Genomic DNA, 16,972 nt, shown 5'->3' with positions numbered 1-16,972 from the left:
AATAGGGGGTCTCACAATAATCGGTGGTGCTGTTTAATAAGATGAAACAAGATACACTTTAATGATACCCAAAACAGCTATTTTAAAAGAATTTTGGTAAGGTCGTAAAATCAAGCACTGACCCTGTGCAACCTCAGTTCAGTCCCTTATGCATATCCATTATCATAGCCTATATTTATACATTATAGACTTATCCATTACAATAGCCTATATTTATACAGCCATCCTCTTTTTTTTTTTTTTTTTTTTTTTTTCCACAGGCAACCTTTATTCTGGCCTTTCCTCACTTTTGAGTATTTGACTTTGCAACCTTACAATGTTTATAGTGGGGGTGCTCAGAGACATTGAACCAAACTGTAAACTCTGCAGATAATGGAATCCATTTCAAGACAGGGGGTGTGGTAGCACCCCTAGTTCCACCACCTATGCAACCTTAATAATGTTCTCTTAACATAGTTTTGTGTGGGTGTAATTTCCTAGTTTTTTTTTAAAAGCAATCTGAAAAAACAAAAATTCCATCATATAGCACCATACTGACCCTCCACATGGGTCATCAGAAGGGTTGGATGCATTAGATCCACTGCACAGACTACTGCTACTTGAGCTAATGGAGTAACTGAAGGCACTGTGTTGTCATTCTCTATTGGTACCAGCATTACCATTGGACGGGATACGTTGCCAGTGGGTTTTGTCGATATTTGCTGACCGAGAGGAGTGGTGAGAGCCAGGAATGTTGGTTCTATTCCAGGTTCTGGAGGGGAGTGTGCTCTAGTGGGCACAGACTCTTTTGCCCATTCCCTCTAACCTGTCCCTGTCTCAGTCTTGCCTCTTCCCCATCCCTTGCTATTCATTCCAGGCACATTTTCCGCACTTAGCCGGTCCTAGTCTCCACTCCTTAGGTTTTTCATCACAGTCCCAGTCTCCTTTCTTGGCAAATGCTAGATTCCCCATCCCAGTCTCCCTCCACTTCCAGTCCCAGTCTCCTGGCCCAGTCATACCTAGTTCTCCAGTGCCAGTGTGATATCCAGTCTATAGAACCTTGCAGATCCGCGGGTATCCGCTTTATAGCTGCGGATATCTGGAGCCAGGTCAGGGAGAGCCACGCTGGCAGCTGTGGCGAGTCTGGGTCCCTCTACCTGCCTGCAGTGCGTGGGAGGGTGGTGGCTGAAAGCAGTCCCCGGCCATGTCCCTGCCCCCAAGCTCCCTGCCAGCTGAGGGCAGGTGGAGGGTCCATGACTCTGTGTGGGTTCCCCACAACTCCCTGCGTGGCTCTCCCCGACCGGGCTCTGGCAGGGGAAGCCTCAGCCCGGCCATGGTAAGTAGAGCCCTGCAAATCCATGGATATCTGCAGCTATCCGCATCCGCGGATGTGGATATCCACAGACAATTTTTGCGGATCAGCTGCGGATACACATTTTTGTATCCGCGCAGGGCTCTACCAATCTACCTCTTTCCCCAAACGGAACCTCCAGTTGCTCTCCCACTACATTCCCCATGGGCTCTCAATCCCAATCTCTCTCCCTAAACTCCCTGTTGAATCTGATTCTTTCACTGCTGGTATCTTCTTCAAGTCTCCTTGCCCAGCCAGTCCCAGACTCCCACCCCAACTCCCAGTCTCAGTTCCTTCTCCTCCACCCCCAGGCACATTTTCCTCACTTAGCCGGTCACCCCCAGGCTTTTACATGTCTCAATCTGTATTTCTCCCCCTTACAAATCTGGTTCTTGTCTTCTTTGCATTTAAATCAGGCAGCTTCTTCCTCCACAATTTCTGGGCCCAATTTCTGTGTGTGGGGCGATGTCACTGAAAGCATGGGAGACATGCTTCCTGCTCACAATTCAGGTTCCTGGACCTGGAGTGGGTTTGGCTCACAGCAGCCCAGAGCTGCAATTGCCGGGAAAATCCCACTGAGCCCCAGGCTGGAGCATGGCCAGAGTGGACAGAGTCTTCAGGAATTTAGTTGTTAAAATCTAAGAAGTCTTTACTGAGCACATGCAAACTGCAGTTTTTCAAGGCTTAGAACTTGGCCAGATTTGAGCAGATTTTCATTTAATAACCTCATGACCCCCTGAGGGGTCCCAACTCCCAGTTTGAGAACCCCTGAGCTAAAGCTAGTCAAAAGATTGCTAGAATTTTTAAAAAAATGGCTAAAAAAACATATTTTCCCCTGGCTTTGTTTTTGGAAATGCCTGAGCCATTTTGGCTAAAATCCAAAAAAAGTTCAGTCTCAGGCAGACATCCAGCAAGGAAAATTTCTGCCCAAATAGTTAATATTTGACTAAGTTGTAAAGAACTGAAAACAGAATCTTTTAATTGGAAGTGTCAGGCAACTTTAATAATAGGCTGTGCTACTTATAATAAGGTTAATCTGGAACTTGCCTTAGACACAAGTGACACAAGCACACACACTGGGGTCTCATACTTTTTAAGGGCCAAACTCTGTAATCTTTCCTCATGCAGAAAGTTTGGACTGTGAAGAAACTGACTGCCATTTGAGAATCCCCCATCCAGGAGTCTGCATCTTGGTGCCCCTACAAATCACACAGCTGGTCATGTGGGTGAATGCAAAATAAATAGTCTCCTGTCTGCTCTGGGGGTTCTTACTATGTGTCCCTTCTCAAAGGCTGAAAATTCCACTGCTGTAAAATTACTTATCTGACTGCACAGCCCCAAATGAGAGGACAATTGTGATGAAAACACCCATAAAAAGCAATTTCATTTGTGAATTTTCTTTCATTTATTCTCTCCTTTCTATATAGTGTGGTACATATGCACACAATCAAATGGAGATCTGTCAAACTTTGTGCACTCTGACTACCGGTTTAGCATAAGAACATAGGAGCTGCCCTACCAGAACAGAAAAACGGTCTCTGCTTCTGACAACGGTCAATGCCAGATGCCTTAGAGCCAGGACGAGGAACCTTTTTTCTATCAGGGGCCACTGATGCACAGAAAAAATCAGTTACGGACCACACACCAACCCACGGGCGGGGGGGGGGCACAGAGCTCGGGGCTTTCCCTAGGCTCTGGGGTGGGGCCAGAAATGAGGAGTTGAGGGTGTGGGAAGGGGCTCTGGGCTGGGGCAGGGGGTTGGGGTATGGCAGGGGGTGAGGGCTGTGGCTGGGGTATGAGCTCTGGGCTGGGGATGAGGGTTTTGGGGTGCAGGGGGGGCTCCGGGCTGGGGCCAAGGGGTTTGGAGTGTGGGAGGGGACTCAGGGCTGGGGCAGGTGGTTAGGATGCAGTGGGGGTGCGGTGTCTGGGAGGGAGTTAGCGTGCGGGAGGGGGTCTGACCTGGGGCAGGGTGTTTGGGGTGTGGGCTATTCCCGGGCGGCACTTACCTCAGGCAGCTCCCAGTCAGTTGCTCAGCGGAGCTAAGGTAGGCTGCCTACCTGCCCTGGCTACATGTTGCTCCCAGAAGCGGCCAACATATCCAGCCCCTGGCCAGGGGGCTTTGCACGGTGCATGCTGCCTGCGCCCGCAGGCACTGCCTCCATAGCTCCCATTGGCCGCGGTTCCCAGCCAATGGGAGCTGCGGAGCTGGCGCTGGGGGTGGGGGAAGCACGTGGAGCTTCCCTGACCACCCCTGCTCCTAGGGGCTGCAGGGACATGCCGGTCACTTCCAGAAGTTGTGCAGAGCCGACCAGACTTTTAATGGCCTGGTAACCCCAGCTTCCCCCTGCAGTGGGGTGAGTTGGCGCTCTCGCTACAGGCCGGATGAAATGATGCAGCGAGCCGAATCTGGCCCGCGGGCTGTAGGTTGCCCACCCCTGCCTTCGAGAAAAACACAATCTTCCCTATTAGACGTGCCCCTTGAGACATTATACGTTTTGCAATTACTCCCAGGAGGCAGAAGAAATTAAGGTAGATTTTTAGAACATTAAAGCGGGTTTCCCTATTGCATTTGACATTCCTTTCATTTTTCTTCCGTTATGTTGGCTGCTGTTTTATATGGAGGATAGGTCCATCAGTGGCTATTAGCCAAGAGGGTCAGGGATCAATTATGGGGTCTAAATTAGCTGTTACCACTCAAGAGAGAGATATTAGAGTCATTGTGGATAGTTCTCTGAAAACATCCACTCAGTGTGCAATGGCAGTCAAAAAAGCTATCAGAATGTTGGGAACCATTAAGAAAGGGATAGATAATAAGACAGAAAATATCATATTGTCTTTATATAAATCCATTGTATGCCCACATCTTGAATACTGTGGGTAGATGTGGTCGCCCCATCTCAAAAACCCTGAAAAGGTTCAGAAAAGGACAACAAAAATGATTAGGGATATGGAACCGCTTCCATATGAGGAGAGATTAACAAGATGAGGACTTTTCATCTTGGAAAAGAGACGACTAAGGGGGATATGATAGAGATCTATAAAACCATGACTGATGTGGAGAAAGTAAATAAGGAAGTGTTATTTATACTTCTCATAACACAAGAACTAGGGGTCACCAAATTAAACTAATAGGCAGCAGGTTTAAAACAAACAAAAGGAAGTATTTCTTCACACAACACACAGTCAAACTGGAACTCTTATTTAGAGGATGTTGTGAAGGCCAAAACTATAACAGGGTTAAAAAAAAAAAACTAGATAAATTCATGGAGGATAGTCCATCAGTGGCTATTAGCCAGGATGGGCAGGGATGGTGTCCATAGCCTCTGATTGCCAGAAGCTGGGAGTAGATGACACGGGATGGATCACTTGATGATTGCCTGTTCTGTTCATTCCCTCTGAAGCACCTGGCATTGGCCACTGTTAGAAGACAGGATACTGGACTAGATGGACCATTGGTCTGACTCAGTATGCCCATTCTTATGTTATGTTTGAGCTCTTTTTTTTTCTCTCCAAGTAATCTCTTCCTCCTTCCTAGTCCTTATCACGAAATCAAGTGCCGATGCCACTCAGAATGGCTGTAATGCAAATTTTGAAATCCAGGAACTTAATAGTAGCAACATTAAAAAAAAGCACTAAGGGAATCTCTTATAGGTAATTTGAACTGCAGTGGAAGTCAAATGGAGTCCAGACTAGAGAGGATTTAGCCAGCAAGAGGAGTTGATATCTGGCTAATCTTATATAAAAGAACTGCCTAGGCAGCAGTGCTTTTTTTCTTTTCAATCTTCCTCCTCCCCTTCATTCACTGGGAAGCTCCTGCCACTAACCAACAACCCCTCACCACAAGGGGTTCATTTTCTTCCTACTTAAGAAAAACATCAACTATTTTATACCTGTACTTCCAGCCCTAGCACTTTGGCTGGGAAAGGGATGCCATGGATAAAGGAAGACCCATGAGTGATTGCATTGATCCTAGGATGTGTGGACAGCTTTGACTGCATCCATGCACCATGGAAAAAAATTGCAGTGCTGTCACTTTTAAGTGTATTAGAATTGAAGAAGCACAATGGCTTGCATCCCAGAAACAGACAGCAGTGCTCTGAACAACAGTCAGGTGAATGATGATCAAGAATCCCAATGGCTAGGGTCCTACCAAATTCACAGTCCATTTTGGTCAATTTCATGGTCATAGGGTTTTAAAATTCGTAAATGTCATGATTTTAGCTACTTTAATCTGAAATTTCATGGTGTTGTAATTGTAGGGGTCCTGGCGTTTGGGGAAGTGGGGTCACAGGGCTATTGTAGGGGGGAGGTTGTGGTACTGCTACCCTTACTTCTGCGCTGCTGCTGGCCAGGCGCTGCCTTCAGAGCTGGACGCCCGGCCAACAGCCGTTGCTCTCTGGCCACCCAGCTCTGAAGATAGTGCAGAAGTAAGGGTGGCAATACCATGACCCCCTTAAAATAACCCTGCAACTCCCTTTTGGGTGAGGACCCCCAATTTGAGAAATACTGGTCTCCCCGGTGAAATCTATGTAGCATAGGGTAAAAGCACACAAAAGACCAGATTTCACAGTCCGTGATGCCTTTTTCGTGGCTGTGAATTTGGTAGGACGCTACCAATGGCTTAGCAGAGGAGAGGGGAGAGTAGTGAGTCATTGCAGCAGTTGCCTTGCAGAGGTGGAGAGAAGCCCAGAAAACCAAAATCCATTGAGATGAAGCCCTCAACACATAGAACTGTTGTCTTTGGAAAAAGATGAGGCATTTATATATAAACAGAAACAACATCTACAGTCATGCTAGTTGGCATATTAACTAAGGCTTGGTCTACACTACCCCCCTAATTCGAACTAAGGTACGCAACTTCAGCTACGTGAATAACGTAGCTGAAGTTCGAAGTACCTTAGTTCGAATTAGTTCGAACTTACCTTGGTCCACACTCGGCAGGCAGGCTCCCCCGTTGACTCCGCGGTACTCCTCTCGGCGAGCTGGAGTACCGCAGTCGACGGCGAGCACTTCCGGGTTCGACTTATCACGTCCAGACTAGACGCGATAAGTCGAACCCAGAAGTTCGATTTCCAGCCGTCGAACTACCGGGTAAGTGTAGCCAAGGCCTAAGAGGGATGCCTAGCCCCTCTAGACACCTCCCCTCCCCCATCACCAATATTTCCCAATGTGGTGTAGTCTGATGTCTGAATAGCTGTCTCTGAATTATCCAGCCTTAGCTGGGCATCTAACAGGATGGACCAGTATAGACTTGATGAATCATCTATCTATGCCATTATAGTCCCATGATAAGCACTTTATTTCTCAAATCACTCTGTGCTGACTGTCACATTATTCTGCTGAGTTAGACGCTCCTTTGCTTCCTCACCAGATTGTGATAAAAAATTGTTTTATTTTGATTGCAAGTAAATGCAGTCAAGTTGAAAGGTTGTGCGGTTATGCCATGTTAAATTTAAATTGCTTAGTAATTCAGTTTTATTTTGTGTATCATGATTGTATTATATTATACTATATTATACTATATTGTATTCATAATCTGTTTTTTTTTCCCTTCTGGAGTGGCTGTTGTATATGTCTCAGTGCAAGAAGTGAGTCCAGGTTGTTTAGCTTATTTATCTATCTATATTGGAATAAAATCACCTTCATCAATGCTGTATCTGACTACCTATCACATACACCTCTACCTCGATATAACGCTATCCTCGGGAGCCAAAAAAACTTACTGCGTTATAGGTGAAACCGCGTTATATTGAACTTGCTTTGATCCACCGGAGTGCGGAGCCCTGCCCTCTCGGAGCACTGCTTTACCGCGTTTTATCCGAATTTGTGTTGTAGAGGGTTGCGTTATATCGAGGTAGAGGTGTAATTAAAAGTAACAATAACAATTATTTGTTTAAAAAAAGCTCACTCACTCTCCTTTTAACACTTGGAGGGAAAAAATGTATAGGTAGTTGATAGGTATTTAAAAGGGGCGAGGTTGACTGTGTGTGTGTGAATGTGGGGAGAACAGTTGAGGGAAAACTAAGCTGAGGAAAAGGGTTTTGCATTTGGTTCTGAATGTCTAGAGCAGGGGTCTCAAACATGCGGCCCGCGGGGTTATTTTCTGCGGCCTGCGAGCTCCTCGCGGCTCCCCCCCTGCCCTCCCCCAGCGTTTACCTAGAGTGGCTCCGGCCCAATGCGCACCAGGGTTCCCCGTTCCCGGCCAATGGGAGCTGTTGGGGGCGATGCCTGAAGCAACAGCCACACCGCCCCGCCTGCTCCCCTCCTTCCCCAGGTTCCGTCGGCTTCTCGGAGTGGTGCGGGGGCAGGGCACGCCCCGGGTGCGTGATGGGCTGCAGCCCGCCCCCCCGAACCCCTCCTGCAGCTGAACTCCCTGCCCTGAGCCCCCTGCTGCACCCTGACCCCCTGCCCTGAACCCCCCGCTGCACCCTGCACCCCAACCCCCTGCTGCACCATGCACCCCAATCCCCTGCCCTGAACCCCCGCTGCACCCCACACCCCTCCTGCACCCCTGCCGCACCCTGCACCCTGACTCCCTGCCGCACCCCTCACCCCTCCTGCACCCCACACCCCAACTCCCTGCCCTGAGCCCCCAGCACACCCCACACTTTTTCTGCACCCATGGGGGCAGGGAGGGGGCGGAGTTGGGGTGGGGATTTCAGGGAAGGGATGGGAAGAGGTGGGACGGGGCGGGGCCTAATGGAAGGGGTGGAGTGGGGGTAGGGCCGGGGACGGCGGGGTGGAGGTGTCAGTAAATGCGGCCCTTGCGCCAATGTACTAGTCCTCATGTGGCCCTCGTGGTCATTTGAGTTTGAGACCCCTGGTCTAGAGGTATGTGATCAGTCTCATGTCTTGTGGGTCTGAGTTCCATAGTCTGGGTCCAGTGCCCATTGAAGTTCAGTCTCCAGCACTCACAGGCCTCCCCTATTGGCCAGCAGTTTCATTGTTCTAGTGAAATGTAGCTGTTGAAGGAGGTCATAGTCGTAGAGGGCGAGCTGGTCCATTGAGTAGCTTGATCTGATCCTGTGGAGAGCTTTGAATGTTTGAACAGAGACCTCGGATTAGGCTCTGTATTAAAGAAGGAGGCAATGTAGAGAGAGGAACACCAGAGTATTGTGTTCACAGGCACTCCTCTTACTAAGTAGATGGACTGCTGTGTTTTATTCTAGTTGGAAGTGTGCAGCTTCATTCTTAGGTATAATGAATCACAGTAACTAAGCCTGGAGGAGGAGTTCACAAAAGCGTGGAGTGCTGTGACTAAATCAGCGCTGGTTAGGATGAGGGCTTAGCTTTCAGGCCAGCTGCAAGTGGCCATTCTCAGCAGCTACAGCTATTTGGGAACCGGATACACTAAGGAGTCCAAAAGGACATTGACGCTGCAAACGGACTTTACATTCCATGGGCAATTGTCTTCAGTAGTGGAGGATGTTTCAGAGGTGGTGAGTTCTCTGAAATGTCCCCCTTTTCCTACCAGCCTCACCCCATTCTTCCTGGGTTCAGCCTGAGCCAGCTGCTTGTCATCTAGGTGCTGACCTGTCCTTGGCATTGGGAAAGCTGGGAGAAAGTGGTACTTAGCGGTGTTAAAAGAGATGTCGAGTTGGGGATAATCTGTGGGTTGCTGGCATATAAGGCCATATTTTCTAACCAGCTCCTCACCATGGTTTCACACAGACGTTGAATGAGATGGAGCACAGGAATGAACCTTGCTGGACATGGCAGAGAGCCTTGTTGGATTTGTAGCAGAATAACGGCTCATCATGGCTCTCTGGGTACAGTCTGAGAGGAAGGACTTGAGCCATTTCAGGACAGGAGTATTTGGTGATCAGTGGTATCAAATGCCATAGAGAGGTCCAGTAAGCTTTAGAAATGATGTAGCTCCCTTGCCTATGGATAGTAGAAGGTCCTCCAACACAACTTGCTGTAGGCTGCACTCTGGCTGAGAGGGATCCAGGCTGACAAGTGGCTGGTGGCTGACAAGTGATGCTGGAGGTTTTTTGAATTGGGGGACTGCCAGAGAGATAATCTTAACTAGTTTCTTCCCCTTGACTCGTCTCCCACAGGTTTTACTCTTGCAAGGGAGTTAATTATACAAATCCCCATTTTAAACTAGTTTGGAGTTTGGGGAAACGGGAGATGGAATAAAATGGAGATGATCCCAAGCTGCAGAAAGTTGGTTATGAGCTGGAAGTCTAAATCCTGCCAATATTTGGGGTGAGTGTGTTGGTTTGGCTCATCCGTAAAGTAAAATACACGTATAATTATTAGAGCAGCAGAAGAAATGGAAGGTCTGGCCATCCCCACATTTTTAAATATTAAGGAGCTCAGCTAAATTTTTAATTACATTGGGAGACAGATTCATCAGCGACTGTGCAGTCACAAATAGAACAGTAATTTCCTATAACCTCCTCAGCTATGATTTGATACATTAGTTTTGTAATAAGGGTGAGACACATAGGAGTAGTACTAAAAGATTCATCTGTATTTCCCGGCCCCAGTCACCTGACTTGGCCACGGCTGCAAAAGATTATGGGTAAAACTTTCAAAAGCGCCTAAGTGTCTTCGGACCCTAAATCCCATTTTCAAAAGTGACTTAGGCCCCTATGTCCCATTGACTTTCAGTGAGTCTGAGGATCCTATGTCATTTTTTAAAATGAGGCGTAGTTGCATATGAAAATTTAACCCTATACCTCTGTGACATAACTGGTCAGTATCCACTGTGTCCAGTGTTACAATTGTCATTCAAACTGAGAGATGAAATGTTTAAAACTTCTGGGCTGGGAAAAAATCTTTATTTTTGGAAGATGGCTTAAAATAATAAATATTTACAAATAAATCTATTACAACCTAGCATCCTCACCAGGTTTTTCATGTCATGTTAAGAACAGGTGCATAGGGGCTTATAGCTTGAGCAGTTATTTATTAATAAATTCATTTTGGGCACTACCGCACCATCAAGAATAACAACCACAACAAAATGGAATTGTTTTAATAATTGTGGGGACAATATAAGCGCCATAAAACAGACTTCTTTAAATATTGTACTTTCAGATGACATTTTTATTTACTAACAAAAGAGAAGATTGACTCAGGCCGCAAGAACCAATATTATCTCCAGAGATTTGAATGAAAGATTACAGGGGACATAGAATTGTTGGATGACTAACCGGGGGACTTTATGGCATAATACAGGCCCTACCGGACACAAATCTTAACCATTTGGTTATATATTTATTTGTACTTTGGGTTAAATGAATATAATGATAAAACTTGTGATGGACAAAGAAATGCTGAAAAATATTTTCACCGTTATGACTTCCTAAAGCTGGCAGGGATATCGGTGGAATGTGTAAGCTTAGTATACAAGAGAAACAGAGTTGCTGGTAAGTCTGTAGGAATGAGGGGTGTAATTCTGGTCTCATTTAAGTCAATGGCAAAATGCCCATTTATTTCAGTTGAGTCAGGATTTCACCCGAGGTGTTTTAATTCTGCCTACCTGTTTTTGGAAATCCCTCCCTGAACTAAAAATTAACACTTTGACCTACCTGCAATCATAGAATCATAAAAATGTAGGGCTAAAAGGGACCTCAGGAGGTCATCTAGTCCAGTCACCTGAGCTGAGACAGGACCAAATAAATCTAGACTATCCAACCTGTTCTTAAAACCTCCACAACCTCCCTTCGAAACCTATTCTAGATCTTGACTACCCTTACAGTTAGAAAGTTTTCCTAATATCTTACCCAGTGGTTCTCAAACTGTGGGTCAGGACCCCAAAGTGGGTCGGGACCCCATTTTAATGGGGTTGTCAGGCCTGGCTTAGGCTTGCTGGTGCCTGGGGTTGAAGCACGAGCCCCACCCCCCGGGGCCAAAGCCCAAGGGCTTCAGCCCTTGGTGGCGGGGCTCATGTTACAGGCCCCCTTGCTTGGGGCTGAAATCTTTGGGCTTCAGCTTTGGCCCCCCTGCCTGGAGCGGTGGGACTCAGGCTTTGGCCCCCCAACCTGGGGCAGTGGGGCTTGGGCGGACTCAGGCTTTGGTCCCCCCTCTTGGGGTTGTGTAGAAATGTTTGTTGTCAGAAGGGGGTCGTGGTGCAATGAAGTTTGAGAACCTCTGAATTTTTTCTAACCTAAATCTGCCTTGCTGCAGATTTAGCCATCACTTCTTGTCCTACCTTCAGTGGACATGGAGATCAATTTGATCACCGTCCTCTTTATAACAGTCCTTAACATATTTGAAGGCTGTTATCAGGTCCCCCCTCAGTCTTCTTTTCTTGAGACTAAATGTAATATTAAATGTAAAATATATATACACACACACATATCTTGGAGATGATGCAAGAGGACTTAACAGATATCTGACAGAAGAACCTACTGAAGTATTGTGGGCCAGATTCCTTTCTCATTTACAAGTAATTCTACTGACTTCTGTAGCCTCACTCCAGATTTATTAAGCAACAAAGAGCTGAGATCATAACCTGGCCAATAACTGTAGTTGCTGCTGTTAAAAGATGATTTACACTAAATTGGCTGAATAACTCTCCTGTTCTCTCAAGGGAGTGGTTACAAATATGAAGGGGTTATTCATAGACAGGAAGAAATTAAATCACAGTTTAGGATAATTATACTAGATCATTTTGCAGTAGCTCCCAGCCCTAGATTTGTTGCCTAATATTCCATTCTTGCTGTTGTGTTTGTAAGATGTATCTATCAAGTACTCTTTTGCCTTCATCAAACAGATGTGGGAAAGTTTTTTCAGTCTTTCCCGATAACATGCAATTGGTACTGGTGGATGAAGAAGTGAAAGATTAATTTTCTGTCTGTTCACAAAGGGCTACACTGGATCTTTAACTAAAGGGGTGTACAGAGCCAGACTCCCATAGCCTGCTCCCCAGTGAGTCTGTTCTGCAGGTAGGTGTTAAGAAGTGTGTGACTTCTGGGGCTGTACCACTCTGAGCAGAGGATTGTGCTAATGAGTGGCCTGGCATTAGGACCACAGGAATGTGGGAGAGCAGGAAGCTTCTCATACCCTTCCTCTGCTTGTGCAATAGCCAATCAAAATTAGGTCATGTTTCATATTACAGTGGTGTGGCAGTGCCACTATGGTTAAGGTTGTATCACAACATCTATTTCAAGGTCGATCTTTCTAAGGCCAGGTCTACTCTACAGGCCTATGTTGGTATGACTATGTCGCTCGGGGGTGTGAAAATTCGCTCAGGGTGATGTGGGTCAAAATGGTATCACCTGTTGAGAGCTTTTCCAGTCGACATAGCTACCGCCTCTCGGGAAGGTGGATTAACTATGCCGACAGGAGAGCTCTCTCCCGTTGGTGTCAGAGCATCTTCACGAAAGCGCTACAGCAGCGCAGCTGTGCCAATGCAGTGTTTTAAGTTCCCTGAGTCCTCTAAAATCAACACACTTAGAGTTCTTTGAAATTTGGTGTGCCTCAGGAGGGTGCAGGGCAGAGTTATTGATTCTGTTTTAGTCATTTGAGCCAGGATTTCTGAAGATATAAGCCCTGAAAAAAATTGCTGATTTTCAAAAAGTTTCTAGGGTTTTTTTTTTTTGCAAGCCCAGAGTTAGAGGTCATGCTGTTGATGTGATGTAGGTCAAAATGGTCTCACTTGTTGAGTTTTACCCAAGGTAGTGCATGGCATCCACTAAATATTTGGGGGACCCAAACTGAGAATGGAATTTAAGAGAATGTATGTTTTTTACACTGTGATTGTGCGAATACAGAAAAATGGCTAGAGGGTTTCCATTCCTGCCATTTTATAGGCTTTAAAGCTCAACTCTTGCAAGTGCTCTGAAATCTGAACAGTTAAGCAGATTGCTTTGAAATTTGGTATGCCTCAAGGGGGCATGGAGTAGCATTAATTACTCTAATTTGTGGTCATTTGATTGAGAGGTTCCTAAATTACAACACCCCCCCCGCAATCTAGTTTCTTTTTGCTGCTTTGTATTGTTAAACCAAGAGGTACTAATGACTCGATGAATCACATGCCTCATTGAGATTGATGGTGGTGAACTCACTCTTTAATTAACGTAATTAATGATAAGTTAATGACAAGCCCCACCTGAGACAAAAGGAGTTTTGCACTGAGTGGCTGGAGGGTTCTACAATTTGTGAGTCATAGGTGGGAGTTTTATTTTGGGGGAATCATAGAATCATAGAAGATTAGGGTTGGAAGAGACTTCAGGAGGTGATCTAGCCCAGCTCTCTGCTCAAAGCAGGACCAACCCCAACTAAATCATCCTAGCTAGGGCTTTGTCAAGGGGCCTTAAAAATGTCTAAGGATGGAGATTCCACCACCTCCCTAGGTAATCCATTCCAGTGCTTCACCACCCTCCTAGTGAAATAGTTTTTCCTAATATCCAACCTAGACCTCCCCCACTGCAACTTGAGACCATTGCTCTTTGTTCTGTCATCTGCCACCACTGAGAACAGCCGAGCTCCATCCTCTTTGGAACCCCCCTTCAGGTAGTTGAAGGCTGCTATCAAATCCCTTCTCACTCTTCTCCTTTGCAGACTAAAAACGCTCAATTCCCTCATCCTCTTGTCATAAGACATGTGCCCCAGCCCCCTAATCATTTTTGTTGCCCTCTGCTGGACTATCTCCAATTTGTCCACATCCCTTCTGTAGTGAGGGGCCCAAAACTGGGCGCAGTACTGCAGATGTGGCTTCACCAGTGCCAAATAGAAGGGAATAACCCCTTCCCTCGATCTGCTGGCAATGCTCCTACTAATGCAGCCCAATATGCTCTTAGCCTTCTTGGCAACAAGGGCACACTGTTGACTTACATCCAGCTTCTTGTTCACTGTAATCCCCAGGTCCTTTTCTGCAGAACTGCTGCTTGGCCAGCCTGTAGCGGTGCATCGGATTCTTCTGTCCTAAGCGCAGGACTCTGCACTTGTTCTTGTTGAACCTCATCAGGTTTCTTTTGGCCCAATTCTCCAATTTGTCTAGGTCACTCTGGACCATATCCCTACCCTCCAGCATATCTACCTCTCCCTCAAGTTTAGTGTCATCCGCGAACTTGCTGAGGGTGCAATCCATCCCATCATCCAGATCATTAATGAAGATGTTGAACAGAACCATTCCCAGGACCGATCCCTGGGGCACTCCGCGTGATATTGGCTGCCAACTAGACTTTCGAGCCATTGATCACTACCTGTGGAGCCCGACGATCTAACTAGCTTTCTATCCACCTTATAGTCCATTCATCCAATCCATACTTTTTTAACTTGGTGGCAAGAATACTGTGGGAGACTGTATCAAAAGCTTTGCTAAAGTCAAGTTATATCACGTACCTGTAATCAAATGTAGTCAAAGTCTTTTTGGGGAAAAAATTAGGCATGGAATTCTGGGAAGGGTATTAGGAAATGGAGGAGTGAAGGAATAGAGATAGAGGGTTTGGGGCTGCAGTTAGAGGTGGGAGTTGTGGGGAGGGGGATAAATGAGGATGTATGAGGAGGCAAGAGAATTTGGGGGCCAAGATGAGGGAGGCCTGGCCCCCCAACTCTGCCAGTGCACACCAACTCCTCTGCATCCCCAACTCTGCCAGTGCATCCCAACCACCCTGCTCCTCAACCTTTTAACCTTCCTGCACCCCCAGTTCCGCCAGTGCACCCCAACCACCATGCACCCCAACTTGTCTACACACCACAACTCTGTCAGTGCACCCAATCCTGCACCCCAACCCCCCTGCTCTGCCAGTGCACCCCTCCCACCTTGCACCTCAGCCTCCTGAATTCCCAGCTCTGGCAATCACCCTGCACCTCAGCCTTCCTGCACCCCAACATATTCCACTGTAACCCTAGTTGTCTTTCGCACCAGGCACTGGCACTCCATGTGAGTCAGGTTATAGGAGGGGGGAGTAACGGCAATAGTCACATTTGTATATCAGGGAATGAAGACTGCAGGGAGATGCTGTTTCCTGCTTGCAGTGAGTAGGCCTCGGCAATGCCTAGTCATGGCATTGGGGGCTAGATTGGAGGTGGGAGTGCAGTCAGGGGCATGGCTGGGGTCTGTGGAGGTGTGCCGAGGCAGGGCTGGTGGGATATGTATGTGTGGGGGGAGGGAAAGGAGGGGGAGGGGTGTTGGGGGGGTGTCAGTTGGGTCAGTGTGCTGATTGCTAGGCTTTTTTCTTTTTGTCCTTTAACCGTGTTAGCTGGAATCTTGTGGGTGAGAGTGAATGGGTTGTAGAAGGAGGTGAAGAGCTTGTTCATTTCAGCAACTGTGGGGTTGGCAGAGTAAAGGGATGTGTGTTAACAGGGTATATTGGGGTATTGCTGAAAGAGGCAGAGTTAAATTTGCATTTCCTGGTTTTCAGAAGTTTGAGTTTTACTCAGCTAAAAATTCTGCAAGGGGACAACATACCACCAAACAACCGTAACTCTGTGTTTAAGTTGTTTTTTTGCCACTGAATTATAACTGTCTGTCTCATATTGAACAGTGTGTGTACATTATGTATATATATATATAGAGAGAGAAAGAGAGAGTGTGTATATGCCCTAATTCTGCACTTCTGACTTGGACAAAACTACTGTTGGAAATTCGGCCTGAATACGGTACGCAGGATCTGGTCTTCTGTTTATACCAGAATTGTGAATATATATTTTTGTCACTATTTATGAGAATGCACTTAAAAAAAAGAATGAAAAGCATAAACTATAAAGATTGAACAGATATTATTACAGATAATGTTTATGAAGACAAAAAAACCAAATGAATAAAGCATGATATAATTTGTTTTATTGCTTTTACTGCACTCTTCCCTCATGTTCCATGTAAATTTGTATGCCAGGCAATTAAGATAAAAATTTACAAGAGAGTTGATAACACTTTTCTCTTCCAAATAAAATTCATTAAATGGAAAGATGCAGTCAGAAGATGAAAACCTATGCTTGCTGCTGGAAACACTTTAAATTAGAAATGTAAATGAAATTCTCAGATTCAATCCAAATCGCATCAAACACAGCCAGATGGTTTAAGTCAGCACAATGCAGGAATTTGGAAGCAGTTGGAGAATTCAGAGAGATGCCAAAAATCTAAGCCAATGTTGCAAAACTCATCTCTTAGGCAAATGTTTAAAAAATGTAATTAAAAGTACATGGAAGCAATCTAGTGCCTAATTTTAAAAAAATATACACAGGAATGGCAATGTTATACTGTAAATCAGAAAAAAGCTGCTGCAAAATCTGGGCCTTTGTAAAGTAACCAAATAGGACAACACCTATTTAATATTGTTTTTCTGTGCTTAAAAAAAAAAAAAATCAGCTGGCTGGTTTTGAAATAGAACTGTGGAGAGAGGGTGGATCCAAGTCTGAACCACGTCCCCCACAAGCTGCAGGCTTAACTGAAAACAGCTTAAGAAGTGCTCCTGTCTCCAGCACACAGATACCCAGCTCCCAATGGGGTCCAAACGCCACCAATTTTACTCTGTCTAAAGCTTATTCAGGATAAACTCATACATTGTTCACCCTCTATAACACTGATAGAGAGATATGCACAGCTGTTTGCCCCTCCCGCCCCCCAGTATTAATACATACTCTGGGTTAATTAATAAGTAAAAAGTGATTTTATTAAATACAGAAAGTAGGATTTAAGTGGTTCCAAGTAATAACAGACAGAACAAAGTAAATTACCAA

Source organism: Trachemys scripta, chromosome 3 (assembly GCF_013100865.1).
Source record: "Trachemys scripta elegans isolate TJP31775 chromosome 3, CAS_Tse_1.0, whole genome shotgun sequence".
Lineage (NCBI taxonomy): Eukaryota > Metazoa > Chordata > Testudines > Emydidae > Trachemys > Trachemys scripta.
The sequence above is the reverse complement of the archived record's forward strand: the minus strand, read 5'-3'. Positions refer to the sequence as shown.